Raw genomic sequence first — 8295 nt, forward strand, 5'->3', positions numbered from 1 at the left:
ACTTCCATATAATTTCATAGTCCCAGAATAATCCCATCTTAATCTCACTGTTTTCAAATCAAATATTATAGGTCAAAAGGGCACGGAGACCACAATGCCTTAATCATGCCTATATTAGATTGTAAAATTATATTGTATAAAATTCATGGTAGCATCGGTCTATGGAGAGCTTTGCTGCAGTATTTATGGGTACATCTTTTGCCCATTTTCCCTCCATTTTCGATTGATGGGTCAATTTCCTGTAAATGGAACATAGCATGAGCTATATAATCCCAGGAAGCAAAGAGAATCAATAAAATCTTGTGTAAGTCAACTAATTTCAATTTCAATCTCAATTTCAATGAATTTTATTTTTCCTTTAGGATCTTTGGTTTCTGCAGCCACACAACAAGAAGAAAGAACTTTACAAGACACACAACCAACTCCATTCACACAGACATCCATCACAGTGAATATCCTCCTCACTGTGATGGAAGGCAAAGTCTTGTCTTTCCCCTGCTTTCCATCCTCTCCTGATGTTAAAGCCCCCGGCGGGCGATGGTAAGTCCCGTGGACGTTAAGGACGCGCCAGCGAAGTAAGCCCACCAAGTCCATGCTGACCATCGATCACCCGTTCACGCTAGTTCTATGTAATCCCACTTCCTCATCCACACACAAGGGGCAATTTACAGAGGTCCAATGAACCTACAAAACCTGCATGCCTTTGGGTTGTGGGAGGAAACCGGAGGAACCGAAGCACGTGGTCACAGGGAGAACGTACAAACCGCGTACAGACAACTCCTGTCGTCAGCATTGAACCCAGGTCTCTGGTGTCATGAGGCAGTAACTCTACCGCTGAACCACTGTGCCCCCTTGGAAGTGGAAAATAAATTCAAAGCACTCCAGAATCAACAGCATATCTTTCTGTGCATCCTTCTGTGCAATTGGAAGTGGTTCCCCAGTTTGTCCTCGGCAATAGCTGACAATGAAGCTGACATAACAAGGATAAATCCATCTTCCAACCTTCCTCACCTCACCATGGTGGCACACTGGCACACTGGCACACTGGTACACTGGCACATCTGGCACATCTGGCACACTGGCACATCTGGCACATCTGGCACACTGGCACACTGGCACACTGGCACATCTGGCACACTGGCACATCTGGCACATCTGGCACACTGGTACATCTGGCACACTGGCACATCTGGCACACTGGCACAGCCGGTAGAGCTGCTGCCTCGCAGTGCCAGAGACCCAGGTTCGATCCTGACCTCAGCTGCTGTCTGCGTGGAGTTGGCACGTTATCCCTGTGACCACATGGGTTTCACCATGGTGCTCCGGTTTCCTCCCACATCACAAACATATGCAGGTTTGTAGGTTATTTGGCTTCTGTAAACTGCTCCTCATGCGTAGGGAGTGGTTGCAAAAGTGGGATAACATAGAACTAGTGTGAACGGGAGATGGATAGTTAGTGTGGACTCAGTGGGCCGAAGGGTTTGTTTCCATGCTGCATTATTCAATAAAAAACCATGCCTCGATCACAGAGCATAATCTCAGGGACAGAGTAAAGAGCTTTCTAACAGTGTTTTGATGAAATACAGTTTTAGCTGCTTAAATATAATTTCATATAAGTATTCCCAAATGTCCAAAATTGTGGTTTAACTTGCTTACATTTACAAATAAGCTTTATAATTCTAAAGGCAGAATAAGTCATTGTTTATAGTCTGTGATTTGAAGCTTGAAGTGTCTGGAATCTTGTTCCAGGCCAGCTGCTCCTCAGCGCAGCACTGATTCATTTAAAAAAGTGTTATGTTTATCTTCAAGTTAAGTTTCATTGAACAGTTTTCTCTGGGTATTTGGAATTTTGCTCCTTTGCTGGGCTCCAGATAGTCTTTGTCGCACTGTGTTACCTTTGAAAGATTAAAAAAGGAGCTGTTCTATATGTTCTTGCAAATACATTAATCATGCAAAAATCATGTATCGCTGACGTCAAGATGAAGGAAAGCACAAACTCCCTGTAGGCATGCACTCCATGAGGTTCTCAGAGCCTAGTTTGCCTTACTTTTCCTGTATCCCATCAGAAACTCTCCAAGCAAGCATCAGATCTGAACCTTGCAGGCACCAATGCCGCACTTTGTCACTGTTGCCATGGTTTCCAGAGATCGAGATTGTATCATCCTCTCTGTTTGTTTTACTTATGGTCAGAAAATAGAAATTCCATTTGGGTTGCAAATTGAAATTGCATTGCAAATTGAGTCTTTTTACCCAGAGTAGGGAAATCAAGATCCAGAGGGCATACTGTAGGTTTACCATATAACCATATAACAATTACAGCACGGAAACAGGCCATCTCGACCCTTCTAGTCCGTGCCGAACACGTATTCTCCCCTAGTCCCATATACCTGCGCTCAGACCATAACCCTCCATTCCTTTCCCGTCCATATAACTATCCAATTTTAAGGTGAGAGGGGGAAAGATTTGATAGTAACCTGAAGGGCAACTTTTTCACACAGGAGGTGGTTGGTATCTGGTGCGAGGTGCTAAAGGATGTAGTAGAGGCAGGTACTATAACAACATTTAAAATATATTTGGACAGGTACAAAGCTCTAAAGCTTTGGGGGACTACAGGCCAAATGCAGGCAGGTGGGGCTACTGTAGATGGGGCATCTTGGCTTGCATGGGAAATTGGGCAGATGACACTGTGACTCTATGATTTATTAAATGCTTCAAGTAACTTCATGGCCTACTCAGAATGAAGAAGTGCAAAGTGATTTTATAAAATTTGGCAATAGTGATATAAAATAATATATTCAATGCCTTATAAATGAAACCAACAGTAAAAAAATAATGTTCATAAGCCTCAGTTGCATATTCACTTCCAATGGATCTGAGTCAATATTTCAATGTTTCAACATTTAATTTCAAAGAGCTGAAACAAATATGTGAAACTTCTAATTCAGATGTGTAAGGATCTTGTTTCTTCCCAAAACTCTACTTGGGCCAGTGGCACCAAAATTAATCCTCATTTAAAAAAAACGAAGAAACTGAAAATAAAATTGAAATCAGAAATTGTTCAAAATAATCAGCAAAATTGTTTAGAATCCAAAATGGAGAGATTGGTTAAAGGATTTGGGGAATTATCTTTCCTCACAAACATGGTGATGGTTCATTGGATTTATGTTGAGAGCAGCTAGGCTGTTTAGCCTCATGTACCACATTTGATCCATCATCTGTCTGCATGGACTACTCACAGATAGGGAGAAGATAGGCTCTTTTAGTTAGTCTCAGCAGCTCTTGAGTTTACAAAGTGAAAATCAGTCAGGGCTTCCAATTGTGACCACTTCATACTAATCTGCTTTGAAAATCCATCGCTCTCAGAATGAAGATGAGAACAGGCTCAGCATTGATATCTCCGCTCCTCCTCAAATACCTCCTCACTCAAAGCTCGCACATGAATGATGATCAGATAGCAAAACCACCAAAAAGTAAGCGAGAAGCTGCACCTCAACAAAAAAAAGTCACTGCCTACAAGAGAATCACCCAGGAATTCTATCATTTGCTGTTGTTTTTGCTACATGATGGTACTTGAAATAAACATGATTGAAATTTGAGAGAGAATAATTTGCCCTGCAATGTGGAAAGAGCAACAGCAGGGGTCTTTCCACTGAACCTCGGTACACGTGACAATAAACAAAACTAAATTAAACTGACGGAATTACTTCAATAGGGAGCATGGTGGGTCAATTGGCCTTCTATTGTGTAAGAATTCATTCATTTTAAAATGCAAATCTGGTATATTATGCACCAGCCTTGTACTTCCTGGAATTCAGTCAGAGGCTGCTGGGCATGCTCAAAGATGTCAAACGCCAGGCAATAATAGCTTGTGCAAAATTGTACTCAGCAAACAAGACATGTGAATAGCATGGGCCGAGGCATGCTGTGGAGAATGGCCTAACCTTACCTGGACTTCAGTTCATCTATACATAATGCCATGAGCATCTTCACATTAGAACATCACTATCTGGAGGGCATGTCACAAAACTGGACCAGTACCAATTTGCCGTACATTTTTAAACGTGATACAATTTCTAAGCCAATATCTGTGCCTTTTAATGCAGGATGGAACTGCAGATGCTGGTTTACACCAAAGTAAGACAAAAAATGCTGGAGTAGCTCAGCTGGTCAGGCAGCATCTCTGGAGAAAAGGAATGGGTGAAATTTTGGTACTGAGAAAAGATTTCAACGTGACATGTCACTTATTCCTTTTCTCCAGAGAAGCAGCCTAACCTGCTGAGCTACTCCAGCCCTTTGTGTCTATCAGTATCTTTTAGGTTCTAACTGATATAGAGTCATAGATTCTTACAGTGTGGAAACAGGCCCTTCGGCCCTACTTGCCTACACCGGCCACCATGTCCCACCTACACTAGTCCCACCTGCCTGCGTTTGGCTCATATCCTTCTAAACCTGTCCCATCCATGTACCTGTCCAGATGTTTCTTAAACGTAGCTATAGTACCTGCCTCAACTACCTCCTCTGGTAGATCGTTCCATACACCCACTGCCCCTTGTGTGAAAAAATTACCATTCAGATCCCTATTAAATCTTTCCCCCTTTACCTTAAATCTATGTCCTTTGGTTCTCAATTCTCCTACTATGGGCAAGACATTCTGTGCGTCTACCCGATCTATTCTTCTCATGATTTTATACACCTATATAAAATTACCCCTTATCCCCCTGCGCTCCAGGGAATAGAGACCCAGCCTACTCAACCTAACCCCGTAGCTCAGACCCTCGTAAATCTTCTCTGCACCCTTTCCAGCTGGAGGTTGGACTGTGGGTATTTTTGTGTTCATTTAATTAAGGAAAAAATCTCAAATCAAACATGGAAGACTAATGTATTTTAACATATATAAACTAAATTAAAGACCCTGTATATGTTAACATGTTATGCTGCTTTTTAAACTCTTATGACAGCATGCCAACTGCCATTTTAGGTACTTGCATTGTGGTTGTGCATTGTCCAAGATTTTCACGTTAATAACATTAGCTGTTGTGCAATAGAATTCTCCAAAATTACCATTATATTATATAAATTTATATTGGAATTATCAAAATGGATGGTGATTCGTTGGAGATGAATGTTGTCTTAAGTTTCATAGAGTTAAATGCACAAAATAGTTCAATTGCATTGTTCTCTGCTGCTTAAATTGGCTTCAACTCTCTTGAAGTCAACTTTCAGAAAGATATCAAATCCCAGTGTTTGAATATATGAATTCTAACATAGGAAATTTCATTTCAGTAGCATGTAATCTGAAACATCTGAGACTGTGATGGATTAATTTTTGTAATTAATATTTATTGTAATTATTAGTAAGTGGTAATTAATTGTATTGCCTCTTCAGTTTCTCGTACTCTTGCTCAAGTTCCATTCACATCACTTAAGATGCTTAAATGATTTGAAAGAATAGATAGGGAAATACTTCCTCTGCTGATGGAATCTAGATTGAGGAGACAAGGTCTCATCGTTTGAGATAAGAAACCATGTTCTCACTGGAAGAATGGTGAAAATGTTAAACTTTTTTCCAGCATATAGTAATGGGAATTAGACGATCTGAATGATCTGAGACTGCGATGGATCATTTTTTGTTAAACAAGGTGCATAGATGAAGGTTACAACTGATCAGCTAGGACATAAGCAGCCCAAGAATAGGCTAAATATCGGCCCAAGAAGGCTAAAGACAATCTGCTGCTTTTAAGTGGGAGGGTGGTGTGAACAGATTATTCAAGGGGAAATCATTACTCACTTTATTTTGTTAAATAGGAAGTTGTTGTATTTCCTAGACAAATCTTTCTTCACTCTGGCACAGCAGCATTTGTGTGATGTACTGTCCTGGGATCACACGGAGGGCAAAAACGTCAACATGGCTTGTTCACTGACTGAGTGACCGGCCGGCAAGGCACTGAATATGACTCAAAAGCAAATCTATGCTGTGGTAGATTGCAAATTAATTACATGAGCAAACGACATGCATAAATAAATGAAGAACATTTGTCGGTCAGGTTACATGGCTGAGATTGTACCTAATTATCAAGGTTATGACCTAGGAAATATATTAACTGGTAACAGATAAACAATTTTCAGAACCGACTGGGTCCATGAAAGCATGTTTTAAAAAAGCTGCATTGTTGTTGCCATGTTCATTTTCAAACTGGAATAGCATCAATAAAATACATTTTTACCGTGAATATGAAAATGTTTGATTTTGTTTATCGACCGCAAGTTATTTATTCACAAATTAGCTGATTCAAAAGTGGAGGATGAAACAATGTGAAGCCTTAGTAATTCTCAAAAATCATTTGGAAAACGATATACACAACTATTAAAAGATGTAACTCGCACAAATTTGTGCAGTTTACTTAATGTTAGTTTAAATGTTTAAAACGGCGTAAACGCACAGCAGGTAAATCATGATTGAAATGCTCGTGTGTTGACAATGATCAAAGCACGGCCTTCGTATCATAAAGTAGGCTTGCTGTCAAGAAATTCACCAGCCACACATCATCCTCAGTTTTCCTCTGAACCAAATAGAAATACGCTTATATCAGTGACAAAGACAAACTGCTGACAACGTAGACTGTTATAAAGATAAATACACATCATTCATTCTACATACGCTAAAGTTCACATTTTATCATACAACAATTCCTTACTTTTCTCCACAAAATGTGCAGGCAGGTCAGGGCTGATAACACTGGAGTGCTTGTTTAGTTGCTGCTCAGTAGCAGTAAGGTTAGCCTTTCCAAGGGGTTCATATCCATCTATTAACCTTTTGTGGGCTGGCTGCAACAAATTAAAAATGATAAGGAACCAATTCCTTTCCTCGTTTATTTAGAGAATGCAGAGCCTTTAGTGTATAATCCAGCAGGATTAAAGCTGGAATAAGAAACAGAAAGCTAATTAAAGTACGAGATCTGAATTCTTAAATTAACTTAAGGTTCCTCATTCAAACAAGAAGCACGCAATACTATTCAAAATACGTACAGTTCATGTTAAGTATTTTAGATTTATCTTACAGTTTTCCTTTGTTGGCCATGAAGTTAGTTAAATGCATTAATTAATCGTAAAAATGTTTAAAAACCATCTTCAGGAATTTAACATGTGTTTGAGTGAAATGTCTTTACTTAAAATAATTGTTAGGCAGTCAGAATATCAGCTTTATTTAACTGTACACCACTATGTGAAAGTTCAATGTGTTCTTTTCCCCTTGCTTTATAATATTTACCACTAGAACTCCTTGAAGATCATATTTTGAAGATGTTGTGATAGAAAGCATATGAATTCTGAACGTCGCTGTAAATTGTCCTTCGTACTTTGAGGGTTAATCTGAAGCTTTTAAAAAAAAATCAATCACAAAATCAATCTAAACAACTTCCAGTCGTCAACTCCAGTGCAAAAAAATGAAAATGCGATCTGAAAGACAAAATGTCACATCTGAAATTGTGCTTATTAACTTGCTGCTGTTTTAACTAAAGTTAACTGAGGAAAAATGTGTATTACAAAGGGAGTACAAAACCTTTTCATTTCATCCTTGGGTATGTTGTTTTAATATTATTGCTCTGTCATAAATATCTTCTGATTGTCTCCCTTATTTGGGAACATTGCTTCCATGGTCTGAATAACGGCAATCAACAGTGTAACCTTGACGAAATCGGACGTTGTCTCATGAGCCTCATGAACCGGCATGATTGGCTATTATTCCCAGCAACACATAGTTCCCTTTTTAAGTTCTTTTTGTCCGCCACTTGCACCAATCAAAAGTCGAATAGCTTGCGACATCCAAATAGGGTAAAGAACACGATCGAGAATGTTCTATCAGATCGGTATCTCGTGGATTTGGGCACCAAATAGACTCCTCAGCTGCTGAAGGGTCATTAGCGTCTCAGATTACCACTGTGCCATCACGAAGATTATCTTTGTGCACAGAGTGCAATTAATTACACTTTATACAGTTACATAGTGTGGTTAATCCTATTGGAGCGCTGAGAATAACATGGCACCTCCTCTCTTCTGCGTTACGGAATGCTTGGTCAAACGCCCCAAAATAAGTCACTTTGGAAGCGAAAGACAAACACGAACAGATAAACTTTTATTGAACTGACTGTACGGAGACTGAACCAAATCAATTATTACAGAGCAGATAGATCACTGTGGCGTTCAAATACCACACCGAAGCCTAATTGAAAAATAACATTACCCAAAACTGTATTTAAATCGTTACCATTATAATGTTAATGGTCAAGATTATCAACT

General features: G+C 39.5%; 1 long non-coding RNA gene across 2 annotated transcripts; it reads right to left on the reverse strand.

The window, feature by feature from the left end:
* Positions 1-1277: 1277 nt before the first annotated feature.
* On the reverse strand, positions 1278-8048 carry LOC116987757. 2 transcript variants are annotated; one of them, XR_004415772.1, is made up of 4 exons: positions 7268-8048; positions 6696-6918; positions 2817-2914; positions 1278-1895 (listed from the first exon to the last, which is right to left on the reverse strand). It is a non-coding gene; the product is annotated as an uncharacterized LOC116987757 (long non-coding RNA). The 2 variants fall into 2 exon arrangements; XR_004415771.1 differs by lacking the exon at positions 2817-2914.
* Between the last annotated feature and the right edge of the window lie 247 nt (positions 8049-8295).

This window comes from Amblyraja radiata, chromosome 26 (assembly GCF_010909765.2).
Source record: "Amblyraja radiata isolate CabotCenter1 chromosome 26, sAmbRad1.1.pri, whole genome shotgun sequence".
In the NCBI taxonomy this organism is placed as follows: domain Eukaryota; kingdom Metazoa; phylum Chordata; class Chondrichthyes; order Rajiformes; family Rajidae; genus Amblyraja; species Amblyraja radiata.